The sequence below is a fragment of the Tachypleus tridentatus genome, chromosome 3 (genome assembly GCF_004210375.1).
Source record: "Tachypleus tridentatus isolate NWPU-2018 chromosome 3, ASM421037v1, whole genome shotgun sequence".
Lineage (NCBI taxonomy): Eukaryota > Metazoa > Arthropoda > Merostomata > Xiphosura > Limulidae > Tachypleus > Tachypleus tridentatus.
In genome coordinates this window covers 62,350,088-62,372,231 of record NC_134827.1, presented here as the reverse complement: position 1 = coordinate 62,372,231, position 22,144 = coordinate 62,350,088, and the positions used below count along the sequence as shown (strand labels likewise).

Sequence of the window (22,144 nt, the reverse complement as noted above, 5' to 3'; positions counted from 1 at the left end):
TTGAATTTTGCGCGAAGCTACACGAAGGCTATCTGCGTTAGCCGTCCCTAATTGAGCAGCGTAAGACAAGAGGGATGGCAGCTAATCATCACCACCCACCGCCAACTTTCGGGCTACTCTTTTAACAAAGAATAGTGGGATTGATAGTTACATTATAACGCCTTCACTACTGAATGGACGAGCATGTTCGGTGCGACGGGGATTCGAACCCGCGACCCTTAGATTACGAGTCGAGTGCCTTATCCACCTGGCCATGCCGGGCTTTGAGGGGGTGGAGGGTAGTTTTGTGGCATGCAACATATGTTGTAACTATCATTTTATGACACTGCGTCTACAGAAAATGCGTATCATCGCGTTTTCAGAAATGCCAACACGAATAAACTTTAATGTAAGTAAAAAGGTGGGTTATTATTGTGTCAAGGACTAAAGGGCTAAAATTACTTTTAGACACCAATAACGAACTTTCCACCTGCACCATTGCCTATTTCGGATTATATGATGACAATGCTCGTTGTAGTCATCGTGGAAAAAAAACAAACAACAACAAACTCGTTACGTGAAAAACAAATTGTTTATTAAATAAGCGGAAATTACCCATTAGAATAACTTGTTTGCTTGTAGTGACGCACAAAGCTACACAATGGGCTATCTGTGCTTTGGCCACAACGGGTATCGGAGCCCGGTTTCTAGCTACTTGGAACCTGTCAGTTGGAACTTCTACTGATACTAGAGCTATTGAAATGGTTTAATTAGTTTTTACTTAAGCCTAATATATTATTTTTACATTTTACTATATTATTGGTTCAATTTTTCCTCAGTGTCACAATTACTTTATAACACTGGTGGTTCAGCGGTAGACTTTAGGGTAGCTCACAGAACAACTAACTATACGTTTAACAGTGAAACATACCTGTGTTTAAAAACACCTTGCTTAACACGTGTTTAGAGTTACTGATGAAAAGTGGGATTCTTCTAAACGTTAGTACAACACATGTTGATTAAAGTGTACATTGAACTTTCGAGATCAAAGAATTTTCGCAATACCAAATTTATTAATTATATCTGCTACTTTTGACTATATAATTAGGATAACTAAACTGTGGCCTATTACATATTTTCGTCACCTCTTTTATTCAGTTTATAGTTTTTTACTCTAAGTGATTACAAAGCACTGTCACACCAACAGTATGTTTGGTACGACCGGGATTCGAACCCGCGAACCTAGGATTACGAGTCGAACGCCTTAACACACTTGGCCATGAGGGAAAGCAGGTCATCACTAGCATGGCATCAGACACGTGTTCTCGAGCTGCTTTTGTATCACCAATTACATGGATTTGACCGTGATTCTTATAACGCATTATGGTTCCAAAGCAATGAGTGACGAACCATGAATCCTAAGATTTAGTAGTGAGTAATTGAGTTTCAACACAGGTGGTGGACAAACCAACTACCTGGAAAACAAAACACTTTCTCAGTGAATATGATAGCACTAGCACTGTTTTTACCTTGCTTGTTTACAATGGTTTCATTTTGAAAGTCCAAACATATCTCATTCATACAGTGAATATTATAACGCCCTTACTGCTGAAAGGGCGAGCATGTTCGGTGCGACGAGGATTCGAACCCGCAACCCTCAGATTACGAGTCGAGTGCCTTATTCACCTAGCCATGCCGGGTCTGTGCATCTGTAGGGAAAACAAAACCAAAACAGAATTGCTTGAAGTGCGTCTACGACCGAAATTTGCACATAAACGTATTTTCCTACATTGAGGTTATTGAACAATGTTGTACATAAACACATATATTTTACTCGAAGTTGCCGTTGTATAACCAGAACGCTACACATAGGAAACGTATTCAAGAGTACTTCAAATAATTAAACTCGTCATTATTGCTATGACCACTATTTTTGGAAAAAAAAAAAAAAAAAGTTAACTGTTCGTAGTTATTTTCTTTGAAGCAAAATACCAAAAATCTCATATGTAATTGTTACTAGAAGGATTATTTCTTTACTCTGGGATCGGAACACAAATTTATTTTTTTATAATATCAACTCCTCAGCGTGGCCCTCTAGTGGCACAGCAGTATATCTTTGGACTTAACAATGCTATAAGTCGGAATTCGATACCCGTGGTGGGCAGAGCATTGTGCTTAAATACAAACAAACAGTTCTCTACGTGATTAAAGTCGTTTGTTTTCGTTCGATTGCTGGTAATTACAGAGCTACATGTTGGGCTATCTGTGTCACTTGCCCACCACTGCTATCGAAATTCAATTTTTATCGCTATAAGTCCTCAAAAGTAGACGGCGAGCAGCTACAGGACAATAAAGTTAATAAGGAGGAATGAATCTCGGATTATAAACTACGAAATTTACCACTGAGCCACCTGGGAGTCACTCAGATGTATCGTAGACTCCAAACATTTTTTTCCAAACTTAAGAACTCCTTACCTCTGAAACTGAAGATTCCCTTTGAAACTCAGAGAAATCTGCATTGGGTCATCAAGTGATGAGGAAACTTTTGAATCTTCAGGCTTTTCCACATTATTCGGTTGGTACTGGTCAGTTGAAAAGGACCTTCTATGATCCATCTGGAGAAACAATTTCTTATTACCACCACCTATACTAGGACTAGAAAAAACCTTAACAAGGTATGAAGGGACCCACTTCTTCCGTAGTTCATCAGGGTTGCAGATTGTTCTTTGTGGTGTTCCCGTTTTAATTTCAAAGTCCTGGTCGTTTAGACGTCGAAACCCAGTGAGGACTGGAATACACGAATCAGTGGGAACATTTATACTGTCCTGCAGAGTTAGGAAGCTTAGCGAGTTACTGCCTTTTGTTTGTGTAGTGAGTCGCCCCACAAAGCTGTCTATTGTGTCTTTAAATATGGAATCTCTCGAACTTTGCTCTACTGTAGGAAGAGAGTCTGAACAAGGAAACGGCACGTTTTTGGAGTAACTTGGAAAAGGTGTAACGGTATCTTGTTGTGCACCATCAGAACTGCAACATTCTAAGTTCTGGAGAGACATAACATGCTGTTTCGAAACGTTTCGCTTGAAGCTTGTGAATGTGAAAACCGGCATCAGCGGCACCCGAACTTGGTCTTTTCAAACGGCATTATTTCCTTGCTGAGAACTTGTGTTGTGTTCTTCGGTTTTAACAATAGTTGTTCTACAATAAAATATTCCACTGCTGTTCCGTCTGGAACCAGGAGAGCAACGAACCAGCAATTTGTTAGTAGGGGCACTTCTGGTTGATGAGTTGTACCACACAGTTTCGACCACAAGTTTAATTTTTTCAGTTTGTAGATAAAATTGTCAACAATTGAGTCAATTCACAAGCGAAATTTCAAAATATGAGACATCTAAGAACGCCTGTTTTTAGATGGTTTAAAGTCGCGAAGTATTGATTTAGATACAAAAGAAACGAGCCACAAGAGACCGCAGTGCCACGATGTTTGATGTGCTTACTATTTGGATTATCGACGGCTTAAAACAGCTGTGAGCCTGATTTAGCTAGAACGAGGCAGTATTGTGACTGATGTAGCCCCAAAACTCTGTGACGTTGTTCGTTAATGCACTCACCTGCTGCAACCTGATTTCGTGATACCCGAACGCATGCGCGCAACGAAGCTCACGCAAGATGACCGTGCTGTCTGACGGAGAATATTGCACGTGTAAAATGTTCGTGTGAAAAGCTGTCTTTGACGAACGTTTCAACTAAATTCTATGCATAAACATACATAGAATATAATGCATAGCTAGCTAGACAAATACATACATATAATATAGAAACAACTAGGTAGATACATATAATGCATAAACAGCTATCTAAACAGATACATATAATAATACATAAACAGCTGGCTAATCAGGTACGTATAATACATAAACAGCTAGCTAGACAGATACATATAATAATACATAAAGAGTTGGTTAATCAGATATATGTACTGCATAAATAAACAGCTAGCCTGACAGATACATATAATAATACATAAACAGCTAGCTAGAGATATATAGATAATAATACATAAACAGCTGGCTAGTCAAGTACGTATAATACACAAACAGCTATCTAAACAGATACATATAATAATACATAAACAGCTGGCTAGTCAGGTACGTGTAAATAAACAAAAAGCTAGACAGATACTTGCAACTAGACAGACTCATATAATACATATATAAACAGCTAGCCAGATATAACATAAAAATATAAACAGATAACCACCAAACCATATAGATGCTGAATATTAAACAATTTGATATTGAGTATCTGCGTTCATTAATTTGTTATTTTTTTTAAGATTGGTAAAATGTTTGTGATTGAGATTCGTTAGAGGGAACTCAGTTTGTTTGTTTGTTTTGGAATTTCGCACAAAGCTACTCGAGGGCTATCTGTGCTACCCGTCCCTAATTTAACAGTGTAAGACTAGAGGGAAGGCAGGTAGTCATCACGACCCTCGGATTACGAGTCGCAGAGGGAACTCAGATTTGCTGAATGAATACTTGCTTTTAGTTAAAACCACACACGAACTTGAAGCAGTTATCATGGTGAAAGAGTAGCCCGAGAGTTGGCGGTGGGTGGTGATGACTTGTCAAACCAACGCAGCTAGTCAACAACATCCACCTTCACTCTTTAACCAATGAGTGGTGGGATTGGTTGGACGTTATAACACTCCCACAGCTGAAAGGGCGAGCACGTTTGTTGAAATGGATCGCTAGTAAAACGCCTGAACCACCACGTCACGCGAGGCCTTTGCAGTAATTTAGAAAGTCTTATAAATAGATCGAAACATTACACTAAAAGATTTTTGTTTTGTTTTTCAACGTTGGTTGGATTGTTTATTTATGCTAACTTCATTTTTTACCGTTAGGAGACAAACGTGTAAGAATTTCAAATTGAGAGAGTTGAAAACCCACTGGACGGGTATCAATAAATTTTGACAAAATTTATTGTTTTAATTACAGAGATATAGAATATGATGTGCTGATATAAGTAAACCTTATCAGAACGTTCTTGTCTTCACAGCAAACATTTTGTTATCTTATTGGGGTAGGGGTCGGGGAATTGGCTTGGTTTGTTTTGAGTTTTGCGCAAAGCTACACGAAGGCTATCTGCGCTAGCCATCCCTAATTTACCAGTGTAAGACTAGAGGGAAGGCAACTAACTAGTCATCACCACCCACCGCCAACTCTTGGGCTACTCTTTTACCAACAAATAGTGGGATTGATTGTCACATTATAACGCTCCCACGGCGAACATGTTTGGGGTGACGGGGTTGAATCCTCGACCCTCAGATTACGAGTCGATTGCCTTATCCACCTGACCATGCCGGACCGAGGGGGGTATACCATGATCTTTATCGTCAGAAATATGCAGTCACACTACTGTCAACTATCGACGTTTGTTGTAAAGTTTTTACTAATTAACCCTAAGTGCAGACAGCCCTTGTGTAGCTATGCGCGAACTTCAAAAACAAACAAAGCTGTAGAGATGATTTTTTATATTTTCAATAAATTGTCTAAAGTTATAAGATATTGAAGATTTTGCTTCTCAAGATGGCGTTTTGAAGCTAAAAACACCACAATCGTTTGTTGCTTTCCGCGTGAATAAGTTCACGTCACTTGTTGGTTGCGGATCAAATCTTATACTTCTTTTATGTGGCTTTTGGTATCTTGCTTTATTAAAAAGATGAACATGTTTGCACACCCTCAGGGTCCACTAGGTATAATAATAATAAGTTCACGTCACATGTTGATTGCGGATCAAATCTTATAAAATTTTATCTAGACGAATGAAATAAAAACTCGTTTCTAACGATAGATTTGAAATTGTGCTTCTAGTCTATGTCTTAAGATAAACATTAAAAACGTAATAAAGGTACGAACACTGAAAATAAAGAGATAATGTCATTTTGTTTGTATTGAATTTCGCACAAAGCTACTCGAGGGCTATCTGCGCTAGCCGTCCCTAATTGAGCAGTGTAAGATTAGAGGGAAGGCAGCTAGTGATCACTACCTACTGACAACTCCTGGGCTACTCTTTTACCAACTAATAGTGGGATTGACCGTCACATTATAACGCCCCCACGGCTGAAAGGAGGAGCATGTTTGGTGCGCCTGGGATTCAAACCCGCCACCCTCGGATTACGAGTCCAACGCCTTAACGCGCTTGACCATGCCGGGCCATCTCATTTTGTGTCACTGTGTCTAGTTTGGTGTTGACTGATTAAAAAAATGGGGAAACATATGAGGACCAGATGTGAAACGATACGGCTTCGTATTATATGGTTGACTTAAAGAAACTTAATTGGGTCCTTTATAAAGTCCATACTTAGATATAGGTCCTTAACCTGGACAAACCACTAAAAGTATTATACGAGGAAGCGGTTAAATAGTTAGGTTAATCTTTAAATAGAAATTCCTTGAATACCGTTAACGCGATGTTAATCTCACGTGTTAAAAGCTTTGAAATTATTCGTGCGAGATACTGTGCTGTTTGTTCACTGCAGGTACATGAAGAACCCGAACATAGTTCGTTATTTTTAGCATCTCTTAAAAGCTCTATTATTATTCAATGTTAAATAATATGCGACGTTAAACTTAACATTAGAGTGTTGGATTACAGAAGTACTGGTTTTTGATGGCACAAAAAAAAAAAAAAATGTAGAAACACTGATTGCGCTGCCCTAATTGTGTGACACATATTTGATGGTGATTGAACAAACTCTTTGATAATCTAGTATTGCGGTACAGAAGAACAGGTTATGGATAGAAGCGCAGCTATTGGAGACTTCTTCCTATCTAGAAACTACAGAATCATTGGCTAAAATTCACAAACTCTAACTGGAGTGTTTGTGTAAAAGAATGAAGAAACAATAAACACATATTAACGTCAAGCTCAGAATGAAGAGGTGGGTTAAACCCGTGAGGACGACAAAACCCACTTGTAGAGAAAAAATATATGTAAAAAAACGGCCGGTATGGATAGAGAAAACACTACGTAGAGGAGCGAACAACGTTTCGACCTTCTTCGCTCATCGTCAGTTTCACAAAGAAAGAAAGAGGTAACTGACCGATAGCTGACCACGTGTTTAAAGGCGGTTGTGTAATTAATTGTAGGAATGTAGAGGGCGTGCTAGATGTTTGATAATATTTATTGCTACACTCAGTTACATAACCGCCGTCAAACAGGTGGTCAGCTATCGGTCAGTTACCTCTTTCTTTTTCTGTGAACCTGACGATGACCGAAGAAGGTCGAAACGTTGTTCGCTCCTCTAAGTAGTGCTTTCTCTATCCATACCAGCCATTTTTACATACACAGTTTCGTGAAACATTTCCAGAACCGGAGTCGTTATTATACGGAGATCGAACCTGATTGACAACTATTAAGTTCCAGTTGTGTGTGTGTGTGTATGTGAGTGAAGGAAGCTGAAACAGAGTAATAAAAACAACCTAGCTGTTGGTGTTGTAAGTTCGTTAGCAAAACACTAGTTGCAACCGTTATTGCTGTGATTGTAAACTCGTAAAATCCTAGCTGCAATTGTTGTTGTTACATTCTGTGAGGGACAGAAATGGTGGATGGAATCAGCTGCCGTTGTGAATTAAAGAAACGTTCCGTTTCAAGCTAGGATTCTGTAGTAAGAATAATGTCTTGAAACTGGCCGTTGATTTCAAAATGATAAAACAACAAAATATCCATCCTTTTAAACGCCCTTAAATCTGAGATTCGATCCCTGCGGTGGACAGGCGTACCAGTAACAACATTTTAACTCCCAAAATTTCATTTGAGTTCCGCGCAAAGCTACAAGACGACTATCTGCGCCAGTCGCCCCAATTTGGAAGTATGAGACAAGAGGGAAGGTAGCTAGTCGTCACCATCCAGGTCCACTTCCTGGTCTGCTCTATTACCAACAAATGTTGGAGTTGACCGTCACGTTGTAACGCTCTCGTGGCTAAAAGGTCGAACATATTCGGTTGCTGGTATTCACACCCTCAACCGACGGATTGCGTGTCCAGCTTCCTAACCATCAGATCATGACACACCTTAATACCCTATGAAACAACAGTTTACAAAAACGATCATTATAAATAAATTGGCCCGGCATGGCCAGGTAGGTTAAGGCGTTCGCATCGTAATCTGAGAATCGCGGGTTCAAATCCCCGTCGCACCAAACATGCTCGCCCTTTCAGCCGTTGGGGCGTTATAATGTGCAGTCAATCCCACTATTTGTTCGTAAAAGAGTAGCTCAAGAGTTGGCGGTGGGTGGTGATAACTAGCTGCCTTCCCTCTAGTCTTACACTGCTAAATTAGGGACTACTAGCGCAGATAGCCCTCGTGTTGCTTTGCGCGAAATTCAAAAACAAACAAACAAACAATAAATGGATTATTTCAAACCAGTTTGTTTTAGTTCACGTAATTGTAACAAGATCGTTGAATATATTACGTTTTTTTGAGGTTAGCTCCTCTAATTGGAAGGAATGGTGGATTAGATAATAGTGATTATAGGGCCTGGCATGGCCTAGCGCGTTAAGGCGTGCGCTTCGTAATCTGAGGGTCGCGGGTTCGCGCCCGAGTCGCGCCAAACATGCTCGCCCTCCCAGCCGTGGGGGCGTTATAATGTGACGGTCAATCCCACTTTTCGTTGGTAAAAGAGTAGCCCAAGAGTTGGCGGTGGGTGGTGATGACTAGCTGCCTTCCCTCTAGTCTTACACTGCTAAATTAGGGACGGCTAGCACAGATAGCCCTCGAGTAGCTTTGTGCGAAATTCCAAAACAAACAAACAAACAAACAATAGTGATTATAACTCGGAAGCTTGTCATACTAAACTATACATACATATATATCGATGAATGCATTCGGGATGTTTATCATGAATACGGATTACTAGCCAAAACTCCAATCTTAGTTGTAATTAGCATCTTCGAAAGGTCACAAGGTTAATTTCAAATTCACGTCTTTACAATTTTTCCACAGACTTTTCACTGGGTGTATAGGAAGCTTCCAGGTCAAAGATGTAAAATTTTACTGGAGGGACGTGACATGAATGTGGCGGAAGGGGAGTTCTGTTGTTACACTTTCTACACCTACATTTATCAGTGTTGGTTTCGAGTTACGGCTCGAGGCTTGTGGATATTTTCGCCTACCAATTGTCAGTGTTGGTTTCGAGTTATGGTTAAAAGTTTGTGGATATTCAGCGACTGAGCTTTTGCGGTGTCGGACGGTTCTCTTTCGTAACAATAGCCCCTATTTTGCGATTTATCTTTGAATATGAACGTAAAACCCGTTGCTACCCTGAATTGTATACTATGGCAGTTAACACCTGTGCTCGTCTTCTTCGAGGTGCTATGCTATATTTTTTTGCCTCTTCTTTGATTAAGTAACAATCCCACGATATACAAATATTATTCCTCAGAGAGGACTGTGACGTAAGCGCTAGTCTCGAGGTTTTCCTAGGTGGCATTGCATTGTCCAATGGTTATCCATCGCGAACCGAGTATACAGACACTAAACATGACGTATCTGTAATAACAAAGCAAACATTTGATTTAAATAGTTACCCGTGCTGTTATCTGATAAGGGGAGTAGAACATCGGATCAGAAGGTATATGGTTGACTTCAATAAGTATAAGGTAATGACGTGCATCAAACCTACTAACAGTATAACAAGGAAGGGCTCCAGCATGGCCAGGTGGTTAAGGCGTTCGACTCGTAATCCTTTCACACCAAACATGCTCGTCCTGTCAGTCGATGTGATGTTATAATGTGACGGTCAATCCCACTATTCGTTGGTAAAAGAGTAGTCCAAGAGTTGGCGGTTGGTGGTGACGGCTAACAGCTTTCCCTCTAGTCTTACACTGCTAAATTAGGGACGACTAACGCAGATAACTCTCGTGTAGCTTTGTGTGAAATTTCAAAACTGAGTATCATAACCAAACCAGGAATCACGAGAATCCACAATTCTCTCACGTACTTCTGAAGGGAAATTTATGAAATTTATTAAGGTTATGAAACTTTAAAAAATTAAAATGTTATTATAATTCGTGTAAAGACGAAATATATCACTAATATTCTGATAGTTTGACCTATATATATATATATACAGGACTAATGCGGTCATAATGACTGAGGAGCTTGGAAAACTAAATTCATTGTTCTAATTACAGAGATATAGAATATGATGTGCTGATATAAGTAAACCTTATCAGAACGTTCTTGTCTTCACAGCAAACATTTCGTTATCTTATTGGGGTAGGGGTCGGGGAATTGGCTTGGTTTGTTTTGAGTTTTGCGCAAAGCTACACGAAGGCTATCTGCGCTAGCCATCCCTAATTTACCAGTGTAAGACTAGATGGAAGGCAACTAACTAGTCATCACTACCCACCGCCAACTCTTGGGCTACTCTTTTACCAACGAATAGTGGGATTGATTGTCACATTATAACGCCCCACGTCGAACATGTTTGGGGTGAATCCTCGACCCTCAGATTACGAGTCGATTGCCTTATCCACCTGACCATGCCGGACCGAGGGGGGAGTATACCATGATCTTTATCGTCAGAAATATGCAGTCACACTACTGTCAACTATCGACGTTTGTTGTAAAGTTTTTACTAATTAACCCTAAGTGCAGACAGCCCTTGTGTAGCTATGCGCGAACTTCAAAAACAAACAAAGCTGTAGAGATGATTTTTTATATTTTCAATAAATTGTCTAAAGTTATAAGATATTGAAGATTTTGCTTCTCAAGATGGCGTTTTGAAGCTAAAAAACACCACAATCGTTTGTTGCTTTCCGCGTGAATAAGTTCACTTCACTTGTTGGTTGCGGATCAAATCTTATACTTATTTTTATGTGGCTTTTGGTATCTTGCTTTATTAAAAGATGAACATGTTTGCACACCCTCAGGGTCCACTTAATATGTGTGCTAAATTTTACATTTCTAGGTCATTTTTCTTGGAGCTATGAGATTCAAACTTTTTTTCTATGTGTTTTTTCTTCCTTTCCATCATTAGAAAGATGCACGCATGCATGACGGTTTTCTGCGTTAGACGTTCTTAATATAGCAATGATGGTCCAGCAATGCTAATTGTTTGCGTACTTTTAATCAACGAATAATGATAATGAATATTGCATTACAACGGCTGAAAAGAGAAAGCATGTTCGATGACGCGGATTCGAACCTGTGTTCCGCAAATTTCAAATCGAATACAAGTAAACATGTAGAATTAACGTTGTGCCATTAGAATGGGGGGGGGGACTCCAGATCTTTATAAGAGTGAAATAAATTTGAAAAAACAGGAATGTAAATATTGCTTGATATAACAGTTTCTGTACATCTCCCGGCTGAGTTTGTTTGTTTTGAATTTCGCGCAAAGCTACTCGATGGCTATCTGCGCTAGCCGTCCCTAATTTAGCAGTGTAAGACTAGAGGGAAGGCAGCTAGTCACCACCACCCACCGCCAACTCTTGGGCTACTCTTTTACCAACGAATAGTGGGATTGACAGTCACATTATAACGCCCCCACGGCTGGGAAGATAATATCACATTAATGGATTTCTTAATGGCGAGAAATCCACTTGAAATAAAAATGTATCTCTGAACAGCTAGTATGGGTATTAACACTGTTATTGATAAGCAAAGAACAACGTTTTGAACTTCCTAGGTCATCTTCAGGTTAACAAAGAGCATTTGCAACTGACCACTGCTGGACACGTTTTAGGGACAAGGGAATAAAAAGAGTACCCTCTGTTGTGCATGACTATTAAAGGTCGGACCCTTAATTATAACCGTGTTAGATAACCCATAAAGAATTATACAATAAAAATGCACTTTATCTCATTACATTTATTATACTATTTGGTCACATGCTCACAGGTAACCTTGGTATAGTGAGTAACCAAAATTTACAATTGACAATAAATACAGGTTCAAACTTTGGGTAAGTTCAAAGGTTAATTGGTAATGCACAAAACAAGTTATTATCACATCACAAAAAATGAGTTCTGAATGATTCAAGTATTTTACACAGCAGATACGTCATCACTTAAACAGACACAAAATCAACAAACAATTTATAAACAGAATTGGTTTAATATAAAAGTGTAAAACTTTTAAGTAACAAGGTTTATAAACATATTAAAACTGATGCAGAAATTATAATAGATAAACACTTTTCAGATCTGGTATACATTTGGGTAAGTCAAACAGTGTTACACCTAAATAACTTTCAATTCACAAGGTACGTAAAACTGTATAAATACTACAAAACCAAGTAATTGTGAACCATAACAGGCAATGATTTGAAATACATCAAAGAGCATTTAAAGACATACAGTAGTGTTATTTAAAAAAGATAATTGTTGTACATCCATAAGTAATTATGTCTCAGGTAACAATAATTGAAACAGTAGAAACTTGTAATATCGGGAACCTCTACAGTAATCTTCCTATTGATAACATTAAAAACATCTTTAAATCTACAGTTTCAACGTTGTTTAACAATTGAGGCAAACTGCTATTTGTAACGAGAAATACAGAACTTTCTGTGACTCTGCTACTCAGGGTGGTTATCACTGTAACACGTTAAATTAATTGTTACAAGCCATACATACTGTAATTGATAATAAGTATGTACAATTTGGCCAACTTGTGTTTAATTAGAATATAAATTATTATATAAAAAAGTATGTACAATTTGGCCAACTTGTGTTTAATTAGAATATAAATTATTATATAAAAAAGTATGTACAATTTGGCCAACTTGTGTTTAATTAGAATATAAATTATTATATAAAAAAAGTATGTACAATTTGGCCAACTTGTGTTTAATTAGAATATAAATTATTATATAAAAAAGTATGTACAATTTGGCCAACTTGTGTTTAATTAGAATATAAATTATTATATAAAAAAGTATGTACAATTTGGCCAACTTGTGTTTAATTAGAATATAAATTATTATATAAAAAAGTATGTACAATTTGGCCAACTTGTGTTTAATTAGAATATAAATTATTATATAAAAAAGTATGTACAATTTGGCCAACTTGTGTTTAATTAGAATATAAATTTATTAACCAGATGTCACCCTAAAAAAAGGCTTTTTAACTGAAATAAAATCAAATTGACTGGATATCACACATTATAATTTACAAATTACAATAAAACAGACACTTTCACCAGCAGGGTCATAAACTTTTGTTTCCCAAGTACAAATATTCTAAAAAACTTGTATTAAGGTGTTCACTACTCTCAGGTGAGCAGATACAATAATTTGTACATAAACAAAAGGTTCTGTGTTTGGACCTGTTAAAATCATAAGACATTTTCATAATAGAGCAAATTAAAGTTAATTCAGGTCTGTTGAAAATTCAACAGTTTTGCTGAGAACTACAATGCTTGTGTCTTCACTCTTATTTCTTGTGATGTTGTTTGGGGTAAAAGTAAGCAGTTTTAGTTAATTTTGGTGCATATATTTATTATCACGTATGTTTAAACTTGTTTGTTGTATTTTGCCTCTTGTATTAATTTTATAAATGTTTTTTGTTCCCAGATGTTTATTTTATTTGGCTTTAGACAAGGTGTAAAGTTTATATTATTTCCTGCCACAGACCTCTGGATGTTTGTCACAGGGGTAACTTGAATAATTCTAACATATGAGTAGAGGCAGACAATTTATTAAGACTGGTGGTAAGTGTTTTTAGAGAAGGTATGCATTGCATTGGGTAAGTTGTTTTCTTCTAATATTTAGCTTTGTTATCTTATACAGGTCAGAATTGTTATATTATACAGGTCAGGTATTACATCCTTCTATTTATTTTCTATTGTCTTGTATCTTCGTAGGTTTTGGATTTTGTTTGTACAAGGAGAAAAATTATGTCTCCAACCTCACAAAATACTTGGTAATAATTAGCAAATTTAACAAATTACACAGTGGGGAGAATGTACTGAGCTTCTGTATTAAAGTATTTGTTAAAGTGAGACAAAAAAAACCATATTCCAAACAAAACGTAAATGAATCATTTTGGTAAGGATTTTGTTTTTGAATTTTGCACAAAGCTACTCGAGGGCTATCTGTGCTAGCCGTCCCTAATTTAGTAGTGTAAGACTAGAGGGAAGGCAGCTAGTCATCACCACCCACCGCCAACTCTTGGGCTACTCTTTTACCAATGAATAGTGGGATTGACCGTCACTATATAACGCCCCCACGGCTGGGAAGGCGAGCATGTGTGCCGCGATGCGGATGCGAACCCGTGACCCTCAGATTGCGAGTCGCCCGCGTTAACGCACTTGGCCATGCCGGGCCCAAAATAAAAAGCTTCTTTTACAGTTAGAACTAAAATGATACAGTAAGTAATATTCTGAAACATTTAAAATGTGATTAATATGACTAGTTTTATGGATACTTAAATAAAACATTTCTTGCTGTCAGAACAGTATATCCTCAGAAATCCTAGCCATGACACTACTTTTATCTTTATGACACTGATAGCGTTTACCTATAAAGAATGTAGGTGATGTTTATGTTACATTTATATTTTAAAATTAAGCTACACTAACTTGAATATTGGAAGCGTGTGTAGATAGGTTATTAAGATTTATTTTTTAGTTTAATATCACTTGTTTGGTGTTAATTGGGTAATTGTCGTCTACTGTGACAGTTTCTTGACTTTGGCCTCACAAGTAGTCAAAATAACGTGATAAAGTGAAAAGAAAGAAAACAATCCACTGAGGGTAACACTTAATTATACATGTGCTTTGCTGGTTTTAACATTCCACCTCAAGAACACGAGTTTCATTCAAACGTCCACCAATTTACATCTTAAAAACATCCCTCGGGATACTTGTAACTGTAATAATGTATTTCTATTCAAGGTTCTTAAGCCATCATTTCTTGTTGACTAATTTACATTCAGTTATATTGGGTATTGTGTTATCTTTCTGTATCTATACAGATATAATAGTACTGTCTGTTATATGTCCATGTAACTACTTATCTATATCAATATAATAGTATTGTCTGTTGTATGTCCATGTAACTACTTATCTATATAAATATAATAGTAATGTCTGTTGTATATCCATGTAACTACTTATCTATATAAATATAATAGTACTGTCTGTTGTATGTCCATATAACTACTTATCTATATAAATATAACAGTACTGTCTGTTGTATGTCCATGTAACTACTTATCTATATAAATATAACAGTACTGTCTGTTGTATGTCCATGTAACTACTTATCTATATAAATATAACAGTACTGTCTGTTGTATGTCCATGTAATTACTTATCTATATAAATATAATAGTACTGTCTGTTGTATGTCCATGTGACTACTTATCTATATAAATATAACAGTACTGTCTGTTGTATATCCATGTAACTACTTATCTATATAAATATAATAGTACTGTCTGTTGTATATCCATGTAACTACTTATCTATATAAATATAACAGTACTGTCTGTTGTATGTCCATGTAACTACTTATCTATATAAATATAATAGTACTGTCTGTTGTATGTCCATGTAACTACTTATGTATATAAATAATAGTACTGTCTGTTGTATGTCCATGTGACTACTTACCTATATAAATATAATAGTACTGTCTGTTGTATGTCCATGTGACTACTTATCTATATAAATATAACAGTACTGTCTGTTGTATGTCCATGTAACTACTTATCTATATAAATATAACAGTACTGTCTGTTGTATGTCCATGTAATTAGTTATCTATATAAAGATAATAGTACTGTCTGTTGTATGTCCATGTGACTACTTACCTTTATAAATATAATAGTACTGTCTGTTCTATGTCCATGTAACTACTTATGTATATAAATATAACAGTACTGTCTGTTGTATGTCCATGTAACTACTTATCTATATAAATATAATAGTACTGTCTGTTGTATGTCCATGTGACTACTTACCTCTATAAATATAACAGTACTGTCTGTTGTATGTCCATGTAACTACTTATCTATATAAATATAACAGTACTGTCTGTTGTATGTCCATATAACTACTTATCTATATAAATATAATAGTACTGTATGTTGTATGTCCATGTAACTACTTATCTATATAAATATAACAGTACTGTCTGTTGTATGTCCATGTAACTACTTATCTATATAAATATAACAGTAATGTCTGTTGTATGTCCATGTAACTACTTATCTATATAAATATAACAGTACTGTCTGTTGTATGTCCATGTAACTACTTATCTATATAAATATAACAGTACTGTCTGTTGTATGTCCATGTAACTACTTATCTATATAAATATAACAGTACTGTCTGTTGTATGTCCATGTGACTACTTATCTATATAAATATAACAGTACTGTCTGTTGTATGTCCATGTGACTACTTATCTATATAAATATAACAGTAGTGTCTGTTGTATGTCCATGTAACTACTTATCTATATAAATATAATAGTACTGTCTGTTGTATGTCCATGTAACTACTTATCTATATAAATATAACAGTACTGTCTGTTGTATGTCCATGTGACTACTTATCTATATAAATATAACAGTACTGTCTGTTGTATGTCCATGTAACTACTTATCTATATAAATATAATAGTACTGTCTGTTGTATGTCCATGTGACTACTTATCTATATAAATATAACAGTACTGTCTGTTGTATATCCATGTAACTACTTATCTATATAAATATAACAGTACTGTCTGTTGTATGTCCATGTAACTACTTATCTATATAAATATAACAGTACTGTCTGTTGTATGTCCATGTAACTACTTATCTATATAAATATAATAGTACTGTCTGTTGTATGTCCATGTAACTACTTATGTATATAAATATAATAGTACTGTCTGTTGTATGTCCATGTGACTACTTATCTATATAAATATAATAGTACTGTCTGTTGTATGTCCATGTGACTACTTATCTATATAAATATAACAGTACTGTCTGTTGTATGTCCATGTAACTACTTATCTATATAAATATAATAGTACTGTCTGTTGTATGTCCATGTGACTACTTATCTATATAAATATAATAGTACTGTCTGTTGTATGTCCATGTGACTACTTATGTATATAAATATAACAGTACTGTCTGTTGTATGTCCATGTAACTACTTATCTATATAAATATAACAGTACTGTCTGTTGTATGTCCATGTAACTACTTATCTATATAAATATAATAGTACTGTCTGTTGTATGTCCATGTGACTACTTATCTATATAAATATAACAGTACTGTCTGTTGTATGTCCATGTAACTACTTATCTATATAAATATAACAGTACTGTCTGTTGTATGTCCATGTAACTACTTATCTATATAAATATAATAGTACTGTCTGTTGTATGTCCATGTAACTACTTATCTATATAAATATAACAGTACTGTCTGTTGTATGTCCATGTAACTACTTATCTATATAAATATAACAGTACTGTCTGTTGTATGTCCATGTAACTACTTATCTATATAAATATAACAGTACTGTCTGTTGTATGTCCATGTAACTACTTATCTATATAAATATAACAGTACTGTCTGTTGTATGTCCATGTAACTACTTATCTATATAAATATAATAGTACTGTCTGTTGTATGTCCATGTGACTACTTATCTATATAAATATAACAGTACTGTCTGTTGTATGTCCATGTAACTACTTATCTATATAAATATAACAGTACTGTCTGTTGTATGTCCATGTAACTACTTATCTATATAAATATAATAGTACTGTCTGTTGTATGTCCATGTAACTACTTATCTATATAAATATAACAGTACTGTCTGTTGTATGTCCATGTAACTACTTATCTATATAAATATAATAGTACTGTCTGTTGTATGTCCATGTGACTACTTACCTATATAAATATAATAGTACTGTCTGTTGTATGTCCATGTGACTACTTATCTATATAAATATAACAGTACTGTCTGTTGTATGTCCATGTGACTACTTATCTATATAAATATAACAGTACTGTCTGTTGTATGTCCATGTGACTACTTATCTATATAAATATAACAGTACTGTCTGTTGTATGTCCATGTAACTACTTATCTATATAAATATAATAGTACTGTCTGTTGTATGTCCATGTAGCTACTTATCTATATAAATATAATAGTACTGTCTGTTGTATGTCCATGTGACTACTTATCTATATAAATATAATAGTACTGTCTGTTGTATGTCCATGTGACTACTTATCTATATAAATATAACAGTACTGTCTGTTGTATGTCCATGTAACTACTTATCTATATAAATATAACAGTACTGTCTGTTGTATGTCCATGTAACTACTTATCTATATAAATATAACAGTACTGTCTGTTGTATGTCCATGTAACTACTTATCTATATAAATATAATAGTACTGTCTGTTGTATGTCCATGTAACTACTTATCTATATAAATATAATAGTACTGTCCGTTGTTGTATGTCCATGTAACTACTTATCTATATAAATATAACAGTACTGTCTGTTGTATGTCCATGTAACTACTTATCTATATAAATATAATAGTACTGTCTGTTGTATGTCCATGTAACTACTTATCTATATAAATATAATAGTACTGTCTGTTGTATGTCCATGTGACTACTTACCTATATAAATATAATAGTACTGTCTGTTGTATGTCCATGTGACTACTTATCTATATAAATATAACAGTACTGTCTGTTGTATGTCCATGTAACTACTTATCTATATAAATATAACAGTACTGTCTGTTGTATGTCCATGTAACTACTTATCTATATAAATATAACAGTACTGTCTGTTGTATGTCCATGTAACTACTTACCTATATAAATATAATAGTACTGTCTGTTGTATGTCCATGTAACTACTTATCTATATAAATATAACAGTACTGTCTGTTGTATGTCCATGTAACTACTTATCTATATAAATATAACAGTACTGTCTGTTGTATGTCCATGTAACTACTTATCTATATAAATATAACAGTACTGTCTGTTGTATGTCCATGTAACTACTTATCTATATAAATATAACAGTACTGTCTGTTGTATGTCCATGTAACTACTTATCTATATAAATATAACAGTACTGTCTGTTGTATGTCCATGTGACTACTTATCTATATAAATATAACAGTACTGTCTGTTGTATGTCCATGTGACTACTTATCTATATAAATATAACAGTACTGTCTGTTGTATGTCCATGTGACTACTTATCTATATAAATATAACAGTACTGTCTGTTGTATGTCCATGTGACTACTTATCTATATAAATATAACAGTACTGTCTGTTGTATGTCCATGTAACTACTTATCTATATAAATATAACAGTACTGTCTGTTGTATGTCCATGTGACTACTTATCTATATAAATATAACAGTACTGTCTGTTGTATGTCCATGTAACTACTTATCTATATAAATATAACAGTACTGTCTGTTGTATGTCCATGTGACTACTTATCTATATAAATATAATAGTACTGTCTGTTGTATGTCCATGTGACTACTTATCTATATAAATATAACAGTACTGTCTGTTGTATGTCCATGTAACTACTTATCTATATAAATATAACAGTACTGTCTGTTGTATGTCCATGTAACTACTTATGTATATAAATATAAATATAAATATAATAGTACTGTGTGTTGTATGTCCAGGTGACTACTTATCTATATAAATATAATAATACTGTGTGTTGTATGACCATGTAACTACTTATCTATATAAATATAATAGTACTGTCTGTTGTATGTCCATGTAATTACTTATCTATATAAATATAATAGTACTGTCTGTTGTATGTCCATGTGACTACTTATCTATATAAATATAATAGTACTGTCTGTTGTATGTCCATGTGACTACTTATCTATATAAATATAATAGTACTGTCTGTTGTATGTCCATGTAACTACTTATCTATATAAATATAACAGTACTGTCTGTTGTATGTCCATGTAACTACTTATCTATATAAATATAATAGTACTGTCTGTTGTATGTCCATGTAACTACTTATCTATATAAATATAACAGTACTGTCTGTTGTATGTCCATGTAACTACTTATCTATATAAATATAACAGTACTGTCTATTGTATGTCCATGTAACTACTTATGTATATAAATATAATAGTACTGTCTGTTGTATGTCCATGTAACTACTTATGTATATAAATATAACAGTACTGTCTGTTGTATGTCCATGTGACTACTTACCTATATAAATATAACAGTACTGTCTGTTGTATGTCCATGTGACTACTTATCTATATAAATATAACAGTACTGTCTGTTGTATGTCCATGTGACAACTTATCTATATAAATATAACAGTAGTGTCTGTTGTATGTCCATGTGACTACTTATCTATATAAATATAACAGTACTGTCTGTTGTATGTCCATGTAACTACTTATCTATATAAATATAACAGTACTGTCTGTTGTATGTCCATGTAATTACTTACCTATATAAATATAATAGTACTGCCTGTTGTATGTCCATGTGACTACTTATCTATATAAATATAATAGTACTGTCTGTTGTATGTCCATGTAATTACTTATCTATATAAATATAACAGTACTGTCTGTTGTATGTCCATGTAACTACTTATCTATATAAATATAACAGTACTGTCTGTTGTATGTCCATGTAACTACTTATGTATATAAATATAATAGTACTGTCTGTTGTATGTCCATGTGACTACTTATCTATATAAATATAATAGCACTGTCTGTTGTATATCCATGTGACTACTTATCTATATAAATATAATAGTACTGTCTGTTGTATGTCCATGTAACTACTTATCTATATAAATATAACAGTACTGTCTGTTGTATGTCCATGTAACTACTTATCTATATAAATATAACAGTACTGTCTGTTGTATGTCCATGTAACTACTTATGTATATAAATATAATAATACTGTCTATTGTATGTCCATGTAACTACTTATCTATATAAATATAATAGTACTGTCTGTTGTATGTCCATGTAACTACTTATCTATATAAATATAACAGTACTGTCTGTTGTATGTCCATGTAACTACTTATCTATATAAATATAATAGTACTGTCTGTTGTATGTCCATGTAACTACTTATCTATATAAATATAACAGTACTGTCTGTTGTTTGTCTATGTAACTACTTATCTATATAAATATAATAGTACTGTCTGTTGTATGTCCATGTAACTACTTATCTATATAAATATATCAGTACTGTCTGTTGTATGTCCATGTGACTACTTATGCATATAAATATACTAGTACTGTCTGTTGTATGTCCATGTGACTACTTATCTATATAAATATAACAGTACTGTCTGTTGTATGTCCATGTAACTACTTATCTATATAAATATAATAGTACTGTCTGTTGTATGTCCATGTAACTACTTATCTATATAAATATAACAGTACTGTCTGTTGTATGTCCATGTAGCTACTTATGTATATAAATATAATAGTACTGTGTTGTATGTCCAGGTGACTACTTATCTATATAAATATAACAGTACTGTCTGTTGTATGTCCATGTGACTACTTATCTATATAAATATAATAGTACTGTCTGTTGTATGTCCATGTGACTACTTACCTCTATAAATATAACAGTACTGTCTGTTGTATGTCCATATAACTACTTATCTATATAAATATAACAGTACTGTCTGTTGTATGTCCATGTAATTACTTATCTATATAAATATAACAGTACTGTCTGTTGTATGTCCATGTAATTACTTATCTATATAAATATAACAGTACTGTCTGTTGTATGTCCATGTGACTACTTACCTATATAAATATAATAGTACTGTCCGTTCTATGTCCATGTAACTACTTACCTATATAAATATAATAGTACTGTCTGTTGTATGTCCATGTGACTACTTACCTATATAAATATAAAAGTACTGTCTGTTGTATGTCCATGTGACTACTTATCTATATAAATATAACAGTACTGTCTGTTGTATGTCCATGTAACTACTTATCTATATAAATATAAGAGTACTGTCTTTTGTATGTCCATGTAACTACTTTTCTCTATATAAATATAACAGTACTGT

At 34.5% G+C, this 22,144-nt stretch overlaps 1 protein-coding gene across 1 annotated transcript in view; it reads right to left on the bottom strand.

Moving 5' to 3' along the window:
- LOC143246976 (ubiquitin carboxyl-terminal hydrolase 2-like) overlaps positions 1-3,818 on the bottom strand; it is a 35,290-nt gene extending 31,472 nt beyond the window's left edge. The window contains exon 1 of the mRNA XM_076494247.1: positions 2,455-3,818. The gene's annotated coding sequence lies outside the window, so the exon portion shown is untranslated. The remainder of the gene's footprint in view (positions 1-2,454) is intronic.
- Positions 3,819-22,144: the final 18,326 nt, after the last annotated feature.